The sequence below is a fragment of the Entelurus aequoreus genome, linkage group LG23 (genome assembly GCF_033978785.1).
Source record: "Entelurus aequoreus isolate RoL-2023_Sb linkage group LG23, RoL_Eaeq_v1.1, whole genome shotgun sequence".
NCBI classification, from domain to species: domain Eukaryota; kingdom Metazoa; phylum Chordata; class Actinopteri; order Syngnathiformes; family Syngnathidae; genus Entelurus; species Entelurus aequoreus.
Window position 1 is genome coordinate 20213560 of NC_084753.1, and position 14541 is coordinate 20228100.

The 14541-nt window shown below is 37.8% G+C and overlaps 1 protein-coding gene across 2 annotated transcripts in view; it reads left to right on the forward strand.

The window, feature by feature from the left end:
* The first annotated feature begins 11625 nt into the window (after nucleotides 1-11625).
* LOC133641102 (dihydropyrimidinase-related protein 5-like) overlaps nucleotides 11626-14541 on the forward strand; it is a 37018-nt gene continuing 34102 nt past the window's right edge. Inside the window, exon 1 of one of the 2 annotated variants that reach the window (XM_062034966.1) lies at nucleotides 11626-11769. The gene's annotated coding sequence lies outside the window, so the exon portion shown is untranslated. The remainder of the gene's footprint in view (nucleotides 11770-14541) is intronic. The other variant, XM_062034967.1, reaches the window with a different exon arrangement.

Genomic DNA, 14541 nt, shown 5'->3' on the forward strand with positions numbered 1-14541 from the left:
CAACTTTGAGACTTTATTGGACGCAGCCCCGGAAGTAAATGGGGGGGGGGGGGGGGGGGGTTTGTAGGGAAGAAGAAATTTGGCACGACAGCTCCTGTAACTGACAGAATAGATAGAGGGTAAAATCAAATGTCTACTGTAAAGGACGCTGGTCCTACAGCATATCCAAAGTGTGAAGCTTAGCCCCCAAAACTTTTTAGTTGAATAACCCTGCACTCTATTATTATTTTAACAGGATTGCATGCTATTCGCGTAGGACAAACAAATGGATAAAACATACAAATGGTTGACGTTATTTTAAGATGTGTAGCGAAGCCTTTTTTGCTGTTCCTCCGTGAATTGGATAAATATTTTGCTCTTTATAAACGGGCTGCGGGGGACACACGTTACTGTAGAAGCGCATAATAGGGGACCTTTAATGTTCATGTCAATCAGTTTAAAGGGAGACGACTGAAAGAAAACAGCCTCTCTGGTGCCTCAGCCTCTTGTGCTGTTGACCCACAAAAGGAACAACAGCGCAACTCTCCTGATTGACATAGCGGGGGTACAAAATGTTGTGTAGTTCTATCAAAAGACCTAGTCTCTGTCGACACTAGGCTGGCTTTCCGCTTTCTATGACCGAAAGCGCTTCTACTGTACCATCTTTATTCCGGTACTCAGTAAGGACTGACTTGTCAGCCCTTCTAGAACATAGAAGACAATAAAACAGGGAATGTTTTATCCTTTAGTCTGGTGCTTTTTGGTCCTCAGTTGACCACGTCTTTTCCATAGAAAGCCTTCCAATCCTCTGACCTTCCTCAGATACCAGCTAACCACTGGACACAAACACACACAGTCGACACACAAACTCTTAACAATAAGCCAGCAGTTTTTTTTCTGTTGTTTTTCTTCTGTCATGTTTACTCTCCGTTTATACAACCAAACTTCAGGTGCTTTTTTCAACCAACCTCCAGGTGCTTTTTTTCCCCTCCAACTCTGCTCTTTAATACAGTGCTCTTGCAGGTTACGTAAACACATACACACACACACACACACACACAGTTGCTGAAAACACATTTGACGCGGTGCTGACTATTACAAATGCACACGTTGCATAGTCACTGTGTTACGGCAGGACACCTGTCGCCACCTTTCATGGCATTGCTGGGTGTGACATCATCACCTTGGTGCTCCCTGTCGCCTCCCCTCCCTTCTCCCCTCAGATACTGCATGTCAGTCTGTCAGTGTAATCTCATGTTAGACTAGCGAGTAATGATGATGATAATAATGGTAGTATTAATAACAATAATAATCCGTTATTGTGTGTGTGTGTGTGTGTGTGTGTGTGTGTGTGTGTGTGTGTGTGTGTGTGTGTGTGTGTGTGTGTGTGTGTGTGTGTGTGTGTGTGTGTGTGTGTGTGCTGTTCCAGGTCGGTGCTCAGTTAAGACAGCCTAGAAGGGTGAAAAGCTAGAGACTGCAGATATTACAGTTAGTTTTAGTGACGTTGTCTTGTCTACGCTAGGACGTCAGGAGGTAAGAGACGCTCTCAAACAAGAAATGTGTTGATCATATTTGCAAAACAGTGGAATTGGAAACCGCAAAATATGCCTTGAAAACCTCTCAAGACTGCCAGACTTTAGCAAATCTCGCGGAAGTTCAGCAAACAGTGCGAGTCTTCAGCGTATTTGATCTCAGTGAGTATATAAATCGCCCCGCCCCACTCTCTGCCGTGACTATAAATAGTATCATTTGTCGATAAAATTGTTAAGTACACCTGTGCATAACATTGTATCCTCGTTAATGTTAAAGAAAACAAAAAATGAAATAAACATCAATCAACTTTCAACAAAGAATACCTTTATCAATATTGTCCTTAGTCTGTAACAGAAAAGAATTAAAGTGCATCAATTTGCCTGAAAAAAAAAAAAATGAAGTAAATCCTTAATTAAACTATGAAAATGTATTGAACGACTCAAACCATTTGATAATGATCTAATTATATATAAACATAAAAATAAATATTAATAGATTTAAATTGATCGGCAACATTAACTCAGAAGCACAATTTATAAAACATTTTAACCTACAAAACAAAACTGAATAAAACAATTGGTGCTGTTTTTTGTATGAACATGAGGAAGTCAGGGTGAATGGCTACAATGAGCACGTTTTGTAGTGCACAGCTTTTCGAAGTGGGTTTGAAGCGTGATACTGATAAAGCATGTTACCTAGGGTCAAAGGCGCACCCCATGGGCCCGCCCCGCTATTTGAGAAGGACTGAAGTAACCCAAAGAACTAAAACTTACTGTATAACTTCAGCAGGGTGATGAACATAGACATCTTTAGTATCAAAAGACCCATTTTTTCCACCAAAGAAAAATTATTTGCAGCCGAAAAACACAACATAAACTTTTACGTTTGAATATTTTCTCAATTTACAGGCAAATCTGCGTACGCGAAATCAAAGTCTTTATTTCCTTCCAAGACTTTTTCTCTTTGCTCATCCAGTCGCCAGTGACGACACAGTCACAGCCTTACAGACAATGCAACTATTTTCAAAAATGCACATTTCTCCGAAGGGAGCCACAACAAGGAAGTTGAAGCGACATATTTATCACATAAATGATGACTTGGAGCATGAACAAGTAGATAGCCAAGCATAGCTCTCTTTGACCACACGATCGATTATTACAAGTACAGTAGTAAATAATAAATGATAAAGCAACATCTGACCTTAATTGGTTCTAGGACGGAGCTTTTAGCTCAGAACACTTGTATCTCAAATCAACATCTCTAATTGAAAGGAATTGAAATCAATTTAATTGGTCCTTGGCCCCCCTCAAAACAGCACCATTTTAATATGAAACATGCCTTTTAAAAAGAAAAACTAACTTTTAAATAAGAACTATTGTAATAAAACAATACAATAGAATGTACTATTAACAACTACAGTAGTTGTAACGCGGACCCCGACTTAAACAAGTTGAAAAACTTATTCGGGTGTTACCATTTAGTGGTTAATTGTACGGAATATGTACTGTATTTTGCAATCTACTAATAAAAGTTTCAAAAGTATGGAGTTTTGTAATAATAATGTACAGTATTTTTCGGAGTATAAGTCGCACCGGAGTATAAGTCACACCTGCCAAAAATGCATGATAAAGAAGGAAAAAAACATATAAGTCGCACTGGAGTATAAGTCATATTTTTTGGGGAAATTTATTTGATAAAACCCAACACCAAGAATAGACATTTGAAAGGCAATTTAAAATAAATAAAGAATAGTGAACAACAGGCTGAATAAGTGTACGTTATATAACGCATAAATAACCAACTGAGAACGTGCCTGGTATGTTAATGTAACATATTATGGTAAGAGTCATTCAAATAACTATAACATATAGAACATGCTATACGTTTACCAAACAATCTGTCACTCCTAATCGCTAAATCCGATGGAATCTTATACGTCTAGTCTCTTACGTGAATGAGCTAAATAATATTATTTGATATTTTACGGTAATGTGTTAATAATTTCACACATAAGTCGCTCCTGAGTATAAATCGCACCCAAACTATGAAAAAACCGTGACTTATAGTCCGGAAAATACGGTACAGCATTTACCGTAATTTCCGGACTATAAGCCGCACCTGACTATAAGCCGCACCAGCTAAATGTAGGGGAAAATACAGATTGATCCATATATAAGCCGCACCCGACTATAAGCCGCAGGGTTTTGATGTGTAATTACCGTAGTATATAGGAGTTCCTGCTACCACGGAGGGGATTGTCGGGACAGAGATGACTGTTTGGGAACGCAAAGCGTCCCATTTATTAACAATAAATCTTTCAATCATTCAATCAAACTTTCACATCTTTGACATGGCGAACAGCATTCGTGCAGAGTACAAATAATACAACGGTGCAAAGTAATACAAAGTGCTCGCCTGTACGTTATCAAAATAACCAGCCTACCGGTATATGAAAAGTCAGTCTTTAATCATTGTGTCATCGTCTTCCTCCTGCGTACTAAAACCACCGAAATCCTCTTCGTCGGTGTCGGAGAAGAACAGGCCGTAAATAAGCCGCACCCTTGTATAAGCCGCAGGGACCAGAACGAGGGGAAAAAGTAGCGGCTTATAGTCCGGAAATTACGGTACCTTGAAGAGTGGACTTCTTCAGTATTAAGTTAAAAAGTTAAAGTACCACTGATTGTCACACGCACACACTAGGTGTGGTGAAATTTGTCCTTTGCATTTGACCCATCCCCTTGTTCACCCCCTGGGAGGTGAAGGGAGCAGTGCGCAGCAGGAGTGGCCGCGCCCGGGAATCTTTTTTGGTGATTTAACCCCCAATTCCAACCCTTGATGCTGAGTGCCAAGCAGGGAGGTAATGGGTCCCGTTTTTAGTCTTTGGTATGACTCGGCCGGGGATTGAACTCACGACCTACCGATCTCAGGGCGCACACTCTAACCACAAGGCCTCTGAGCAGGTCTGAACTGTATCTCCTTCCGGCTTTTTCTTCGTCAAACACACCATTAGCAGCCTCTCCATATTTTCATTGATAAGTGTCCGCCATTTAGATGTTATTTTTACATCCCTGGCTGGCATTAGACCTGTTCTGCTTCAGTATGGCGCAGACGTGCAGTCGAACACTCAGATTGGTCTTGTTTTTGATTATTAATTTTTTTATTTAATGACTATCATCCACTTCTTCTTCTCAGCACTGTTTTTCACATTCACTTTCTTACTCCCCGTGGTTGGAAAACCAAGTTATGTCCATCTCTAGCTGTAAGCTAATGAGTAAGGTCGGATCCTACAGGATTCCCTGAGGCTTTTGGTACACCAACTAATGGAGGTGATGCTTTTAACTCAAATTTTTGCTTGCAACTTAATAGTATAACATTTAGCCAAGAGACAACTCTTATCTCAAAACACTCTTAAGTTGAGGTACCACTGAATATTGTGCAAAACAGCAGCAGCACAACCAATGTTGTCATAGCGGTAAGGAGCAACCTGCAAGTCAAACACTAGTGCCAGGCGGAAAACGGCAGCTCAGGCTGAAGTCCACACGCTCTGGGGCTGACCAATCAGCAGTCAGATGTGAGATAAGAGCAAGTTGACAAATAAAAGACAAATATAAAATAGAACAAGAGTACTGTATTTTTCGGACTATAAGTCGCAGTTTTTTTTCATAGTTTGGCCGACTTGTGCGACTTATACTCAGGAGCGAATTATGTGTGAAATTATTAACACATTACCGTAAAATATCAAATACTATTATTTAGCTCATTCACGTAAGAGACTAGACGTATAAGATTTCATGGGATTTAGCGATTAGGAGCGGCAGATTGTTTGGTAAACGTATGGCATGTTCTATATCAGGGGTCACCAACACGGTGCCCGCGGGCACCAGGTAGCCCGTAAGGACCAGATGAGTAGCCCGCTGGCCTGTTCTAAAAATAGCTCAAATAGCAGCACTTACCAGTGAGCTGCCTCTATTTTTTAAATTGTATTTATTTACTAGCAAGCTGGTCTCGCTTTGCCCGACATTTTTAATTCAAAGAGAGACAAAACTCAAATAGAATTTGAAAATCCAAGAAAATATTTTAAAGACTCGGTCTTTACTTGTTTAAATAAATTCATAAATTTTTTTACTTTGCTTCTTATAACTTTCAGAAAGACAATTTTAGAGAAAAAATACAACCTTAAAAATTATTTTAGGATTTTTAAACACATATACCTTTTTACCTTTTAAATTCCTTCCTCTTCTTTCCTGACAATTTAAATCAATGTTCAAGTAAAACAAAAATTTTATTGTAAAGAATAATAAATACATTTTAATTTAATTCTTCATTTTAGCTTCTGTTTTTTCGACTAAGAATATTTGTGAAATATTTCTTCAAACTTATTATGATTAAAATTCAAAAAAATTATTCTGGCAAATCTACAAAATCTGTAGAATCAAATTTAAATCTTATTTCAAAGTCTTTTGAATTTCTTTTAAAATTTTTGTTCTGGAAAATCTAAAAGAAATAATGATTTGTTTTTGTTAGAAATATAGCTTGGTCCAATTTGTTATATATTCTAACAAAGTGTAGATTGGATTTTAACCTATTTAAAACATGTCATCAAAATTGTAAAATTAATTTTAATCAGAAAAAATTACTAATGATGTTCCATAAATTGTTTTTTTAATTTTTTCAAAAAGATTCGAATTAGCTAGTTTTTCTTTTCTTTTTTTCTGTTGAATTTTGAATTTTAAAGAGTCGAAATTGAAGATAAACTATGTTTCAAAATTTAATTGTCATTTTTTTCGTGTTTTCTCCTCTTTTAAACCATTCAATTAAGTGTAAATATCATTAATTATTAATAATAACATAGAGTTAAAGGTAAATTGAGCAAATTGGCTATTTCTGGCAATTTATTATAAAAATGGGACCCATTACCTCCCTGCTTGGCACTCAGCATCAAGGGTTGGAATTGGGGGTTAAATCACCAAAAATGATTCCCGGGCGCGGCTACGCTGCTGCCCACTGCTCCCCTCACCTCCCAGGGGGTGATCAAGGGGATGGGTCAAATGCAGAGGACAAATTTCACCACACCTAGTATGTGTGTGACAATCATTGGTACTTTAACTTTAACTTTAACTTTAACTTTAACTTATTTAAGTGTGTATCAAACTGGTAGCCCTTCGCATTAATCAGTACCCAAGAAGTAGCTCTTGGTTTCAAAAAGGTTGGTGACCCCTGTTCTATATGTTATATGACTCTTACCATAATATGTTACGTTAACATACCAGGCACGTTCTCAGTTGGTTATTTATGCGTCATATAACGTACACTTATTCAGCCTGTTGTTCACTATTCTTTATTTATTTTAAATTGCCTTTCAAATGTCTATTCTTGGTGTTGGGTTTTATCAAATAAATTCCCCCCAAAAATGCGACTTATACTCCAGTGCGACTTATATATGTTTTTTCCTTCTTTATTATGCATTTTCGGCCGGAGCGATTTATACTCCGAAAAATACGGTAATCTCGAGCTCCACTCAAAGGTGGTTTATGTTGCTGATTAAGCCTTGTGCTTGCATTTGAAGACTAATTCCCAATGCAATCTTGAAAAATAACAAAATAAAGTTTTTCAATTCATTCTGTTAATTTTGTTATTTCGTACAAAAAATTCATTATTGAACAAACTTTTCCCCATTCGTATTATTCCAAAACTTGCATCAAATCCCTTCACACCCTCTTTTAAATCTAAACTTCGTCCCTGGTAACTCGCATGAGGTTTGCACATTTTGGCGTGTAGTAATTGTGCTTTTCTTGACGGATTACATTCCTTTTAGCGGCAGCTGTAATTTAGTTTATGGTGTTTGAAGGAAATATGCTTCCTGGTCAATATGTGTCATGAAATATTTTGTGTGAATCATGTTTTTAGGTAAACTGTCGTTCCAAAAACTCTGGCAGCCATGTTTGTAACCATAGTAGCACACAACTATTTTGACTGCTACTTTATCTATAACAAAGTACATTACTTAAGGCTTTTTTTATAGATTGCAAAATATGATATTTGTATAGTGAGTTGCTTTTAAATTAATGCCAAACTTTCATCGTTTAGGGGTGAAACTATTGCAGGACTTTTAACCACTCATGTTCAATCTTTACGAACAACAATTGTGTGATCACGGTTGTTTTCAGCAACCAAGTGGTGTGACGTCAACACCTTTCTGTTTGAGAGTGCAACAAGACAAAAAGCCAGGGGAAGCTGAGGGCGGTTGTTTTAAGAAATTGAAGACAGTTTAGGGCCGAGTGATGCGCAATTTTCAACACTGATATCAAGAAATACTGTTGTTCACATGCAAGCAAACACTGCACAGACACATCACACAAACAAAACACCTCCAGACAACAATAACAACGCTGTGGCGCATTCATGCACTCATCTCAAGGACTACATGAAAGAAGATGAGCGTTTCGGAAAAGAGGAACTGCTGGTGTTTCAAAAAGGTGCTAAAATTGTTTTATGAAAAGAAGAAAAAAAATCATCTAGGAGTATAAATCAAGTTTGTCTTTACAATGACTGTATTTAAGTTTGTTGTAGTAATGAAGAGGCACTATTATTATTTTACTCTTGTATGGATATTAACTAATTAAAAGGCATTTTAACTTTGTACTTGAACAATGTAAGAAAAAAACGTGAATAAAAAAGGACTGTTTCTTGTGATTTAGTGTGTTGATCGTCTGTGTTTTGTTTATTTGGATTGTCATGTTTTTGTTTTTTTAGCCACAGTGTCAGATTTAAGACAAAAAATATCACACTTGAGGTCCTCAGGACAAAAAATATCTGTTTCCCAAATAACTGATTATTTTATCATTTATATTAAGTATATATTTAGGATTTTAACCATTTTGAAGGACGGAGTGTTTACATAAATCCCCTGTTTTTTTCTTTTTTTTTTTACATTTTAACACGTACACTGTTGCAAACAATGAGAAACAGGTTTAATATTTTCAGTAGCAAGGCACCCTTTTATGGACTATTTAAACAATTATTTAAATGTGTCATTAAATGTTTAGTATAATTGTAAATTGTTTAATTAAAACAAATATTTCAATATCGAATTATTTGATATTTACATTCATTATTGATTTTGTTATTTCATGATTTAATAAAATCTTTCTTTAATTATTTCATGAGCCTGTGCGTCAGCACTTCATGAATTTATTTTAATTTTATTTCATAACACATTCATGTATTTATTTCCAATTCTTATTAATTAATTAAACATTTAGTAAATACTTGAAGATGTATTTATTTGTCTAATCCCATTTAACCCTTCATATAATAGTAAAATGCATGAAATGTTGCTGCATGCTTTGAATGGGGGAAAGTAGCAGCAGCTACAGGACACATAGCCAGTTGTCCAAAATCATTTTCCGTTTCCTACCGCTTGTCCCTTTCGGGATCGCGGGGGGTCGCTGGAGTCTATCTCAGCTGCAGTTTCATTTTATATTTAACATCTTAAGGCCCAAGCTGTGTTAACATGCTTTTTTTCATTTTCATTTGCTATTTGGGCTTATTGGACCCTAATTAGAATACAAACTAAAAATCCTTGATATGATGTACTTAGTCCATAAGTACACAAACGTGTACTTCATGTGTATTGACATGCTAATTTTTATTTTTACACTTTTTTTTGCCAAATTCCATTGTATGTTATACTCTTCTGACACCACCAGATAGCAGTATAAGTGTCCACATAAGCGGCATAAGACCCCAATTCAGTAGTGTACACCATTTTGGAAATAAGTGGTGCTGTCCACTAATTACCATTGATTGATTGATTGATTGTAACTTATTAGTAGATTGCACAGTACAGTACATATTCCGTAAAATTGACCACTAAATGGTAACACCCGAATAAGTTTTTCAACTTGTTTAAGTCGGGGTCCACGTAAATCAATTCATGGTACAAATATATACTATCAGCATAATACAGTCATCTTACAAGTTAATCATCAGAGTATATACATTGAATTATTTACATTATGTACAATATTTACAATCCGGGGGGTGGGATGAGGAAGGTTTAGTTGATATCAGCACTTCGGTCATCAACAATTGCATCATCAGAGAAATGGACATTGAAACAGTGTAGGTCTGACTTGGTAGGATATGTCCAGCGAGCAGAGAACATAGTGAGTTTAGAAAGCATAAGAACAAGTATATACATTTGATTATTTACAATCCGGGGAGGTGGGATGTGGAAGGGAGGGTGTTAGTCAAGGGTTGAGGTTGCCTGGAGGTGTTGTTTTAGTGCGGTTTTGAAGGAGGATAGAGATGCCCTTTCTTTTACACCTGTTGGGAGTGCATTCCATATTGATGTGGCATAGAAGGAGAATGAGTTAAGACTTTTATTAGATCGGAATCTTGGTTTAACGTGGTTAGTGGAGCTCCCTATGGTGTTGTGGTTATGGCGGTCATTTACGTTAAGGAAGTAGTTTGACATGTACTTCGGTATCATGGAGGTGTAGCGGATTTTATAGACTAGGCTCAGTGCAAGTTGTTTTACTCTGTCCTCCATTCTGAGCCAGCCCACTTTGGAGAAGTGGGTAGGAGTGACGTGTGATCTGGGGTAAAGGTCTAAAAGTAATCTGACTATCTTGTTCTGGGAAGTTTGGAGTCTAGATTTGAGGGTTTTGGAGGTGCTAGGGCAGTGGTTCTTAACCTTGTTGGAGGTACCGAACCCCTCCAGTTTCATATGCACATTCACCGAACCCTTCTTTAGTGATTAAAATTAAATTCAAGACAAAGTTATATGTTTTTGGTAACACTTTAGTATGGGGAACATATTATAAGTAACAACGACTTAATTTAGAGTTATTTGGACACTAGGGGAACATATTCTAAGTAATAAAGACTTAATTTAGAGTTATTTGGTTAGGGTCAGGGTTAGGGTTATAATAAGGCCATGCCGAATAAGGCATTAATAAGTACTTAATAATGACTAATTAAGAGCCAATATGTTACTAATTTGCATGTTAATAAGCAACTAATTAATGGTGAATATGTTCCCTATACTAAAGCGTTACCATTTTTATTACTGGTGCATAAAATGAACCGTGAATGAACATCACCTTGTTCGAACAACAAAACCAACACAGTGCATAAACTATTAACAAATTACACACCTGCAAACCAGTCAGCTGTTGCCGTATATCCGTAATACGCCGATAGGGAGAAGTTTGTATTTACACGATGAGCCGGGTGTGTTTTGACTTCCGCCGAACCCCTGAAGCCGACTCACCGAACCCCTAGGGTTCGATCGAACCCAGGTTAAGAACCACTGTGCTAGGGTACCAGGAGGTGCAAGCGTAATCGAAAAAGGGTTGAACGAGAGTTCCCGCTAGAATCTTCAAGGTACTTTTGTTGACCAGAGAGGAGATTCTGTAGAAAAATATCGTTCGTTGGTTGACCTTTTTGATTACCTCTTGGTTGCCATTTTGTCACAGGAAAGATTAACCTCTAGAATGGAACCTAGGTAGGTGACCTCATCTTTCCTGGTGATAACAATGTCACCCACCATGAATTGATTTACGTGGACCCCGAGTTGAAAAACTTATTTGGGTGTTACCATTTAGTGGTCAATTGTACGGAATATGTACTGAACTGTGCAATCTACTAATACAAGTTTCAATCAATCAATCAACCATGCATGTGGCCACTAAGGCCTTTAAGGCACAAAGTAAAAACACAATTTAATGGTACATGTCCCCAGTTAATTAAACACATTACAGGACTTTTAGAAGGGGTCAGTTCTGTTAAATCGATTATGAGTTGTTACATTCGTGGATGTTGGAAATTACAATTTTATGTGATTTATTGGCTTATTATCTGGTTGTAACTGTCATTTTATGTCGGCTGGTGTTTAAGGTCACGGAAAAATCTACATGAAGTGTAATTATATTTGCAACTACCTATTAAAGCTCCACTGTTTCGCCCTGATCCTGAACGCTCTAAATATGATTTCAAACGAACAGTCACTGTCATATATCTGACAGCATTTGAACGCACGCATGCCTCTGGAGACAAGAGACACGCCCCTGTCGACTGACACATCTCGTTCCCCATTGGTCTATTTTTACTGTTAAAGTGTAGATTTGACGGCTTCCCATTGGCTGCTGCTCGGCCGTCTGAAGGCAGCATCTGTGACTCGCTCTGTGCCAGCTGTCTGCCCGCTCGCGCACACCGCAAAGCTCAAGCACCGACGAGAGGGTTAGAGAAACGGTAGGAAGCCATTTTTAAAACATCTTTAAAATGAACATGTGGGTCTTCCATGGTCATTTAGTCGTCGTTCAAATGAAGTGTGTGAAAACCACCTGTCGTATTGATTTTTCCTTCGTTACTGTACGTTCATGGTGTAGCTAGTTCACCGTTTAAGGGGCTGGCTAATATCAATTATTAGCCACCGAATAAAACACCCCAAAAATGAATAGCCTGGTTCATTTACGAACTAAGACAATGACGTGTCAAAAATGATTTAAATACTTTTCGCATTAACCTGTCGCCATTGGTGTTCACGGTGGGGAAAAAATGTGTGTGTGCGTGCCATCACTGCGATATAGACCTTCGTTGCTTTCTTGATGTAAGATTCCCTCATGCCATTTTGTCATTTACACCTGATGTAATATTACATGTGCAATTAAATGCTACAAAGCAGCCTTATGGTTACCGTTCAACAGTCAATTATCAAAAGGGACGCCCTTTGTGCATTATGTGAACGAACAGGTGATCTGAGTAATGATTCTTTTTTTTTTAAATAAAGGAATGTGCTGGTAAAAATGTGTGCATCGATACTGTTTATATACATTGATGTGCATTGACGTCTATGTTGGCGATGCAAGGGCTCTCATCTCGAACCTACTAGTATATTTATAGCTAGTATTCACTGACATTCAAGTATTTCTTATATATATATATATATATATATATATATATATATATATATATATATATATATATATATATATATATATATATATATATATATATATATATATATATATATATATAATAAAATAAATACTTGACTTTCAGTGAATTCTAGCTATATATATATATATATATATATATATATATATATATATATATATATATATATATATATATATATATATATATATATATATATATATATATATATATATATATATATATATACATACATCAATTCAGGGGCGCCTAAAAGGGGGGGTAAAGGAGACGGATTCTAGGGGCCCATGATGGAGGGGGGCCCAGAGAGGCCCCTAATGATGATGAAATTATAATACAGGGGGCCCTGTAAAGATTCTTTTCATGGGGCCCAAAATCCCTAGTGGCGCCCCTGTACATCATACTTGCCAGTCCTCCCGGATTTTCCGGGAGACAGCGTGCCTGCCCAATCACGTTATAACTGTAGAATGATCGAGGGCGAGTTCTTGGTTTCTTATGTGGGTTTATTGTTAGGCAGTTTCCTTAACGTCCTCCCAGCGCGGTAACAACACACAACAACAGCAGTCACGTTTTCGTCTACCGTAAAGCAGTTCGTCTGCTGTAAACAGCAATGTTGTGACACTCTTAAACAGGACAATACTGCCATCTACTGGATAGCCTCCGGAACACATACATTCAAGTATTTATTTCATTTATATGTATAATAAAATAAAAATAAAAATATATATATAGCTAGAACTCACTGAAAGTCAAGTATTTCATACATATATATATATATGAAATATATATGAAATACTCGAGTTGGTGAATTCTAGCTGTAAATATACGCCTCCCCTCTTAACCACGCCCCCAACCATTCTATGGATTAACATCTTGGAACACTTTGCCATTACAGTAATCCCTTGTTAAGTGGCTCCAAACTTCCATACATCCATCCATTTTCTGACCACGGTAAAATAATTTCACAGCTAGAGCACGCCTCCTAAATACATTTTTTGACATTATGAGAGCCCTCTAGACGTGTAATAACACCCTTTAGTCACCTTTATTCTCCATCCATCCATCCATTTTCTACCGCTTACTCTCTTCGGGGTTGTGGAGGGCGCTGGAGCCTATCTCAGCTACAATCGGGCGGAAGGCAGGGTACACCCTGGACAAGTCGCCACCTCATAACAGGGCCAACACAGATAGACAGACGACATTCACACTCACATTCACACACTAGGGCCAATTTAATGTTAAAGTTAAAGTACCAATGATTGTCACACACACACTAGGTGTGGTGAAATTTGTCCTCTGCATTTGACCCATCCCCTTGATCACCTCCTGGGAGGTGAGGGGAGCAGTGGGCAGCAGCGGTGCCGCGCCCGGGAATCATTTTTGGTGATTTAACCCCCAATTCCAACCCTTGATGCTGAGTGCCAAGCAGGGAGGTAATGTGTCCCATTATTATAGTGTTGCCAATCAACCTATCCCCAGGTGCATGTCTTTGGAGGTGGGAGGAAGCCGGAGTACCCGGAGGGAACCCTTATTCTCCTTTACTCCAATATCGTAATGTTGCCTTAGGCTGAACCAATCATTGGCCACGATACTGAACAACATACTCTGATTGGTTTGGTCTTATCTAGTGGCCAATACAATTCTAGAATTGATGTTTTTTGTGCTTGAAATTTGGAAAATGAAGATACCGTTGACGCGAATATAAGACGACACATCTGTGCAATTTCTCGTCCGCTTTCTGCTGTGCGGCTTGCGTATAGGACAATTAAATAACACGTTTTGACGTTGTAAGCTAATTTGGAGTCTTTCTTGTGCGTTTTGTTGTTTGGGAGATGTAAATGTGGAGGAGCGATCGCAAAACAGTCGGCCGTGTTGTGGATGCATGCACTGGGGCGGCTGCACCCATCATAATACAACATTTTTACTGTTTTACAGTGCTGTAAAATAGTCTTTGTGAATGATTTATAGCAGTCCGCAACCCCCAGGGTTCTGCAGAGGTACTGCAAGGGGGCTGTGGAATTGTATTCATATTTTTTTATTTACCCCCTGCAATGAACATTAGCGCAC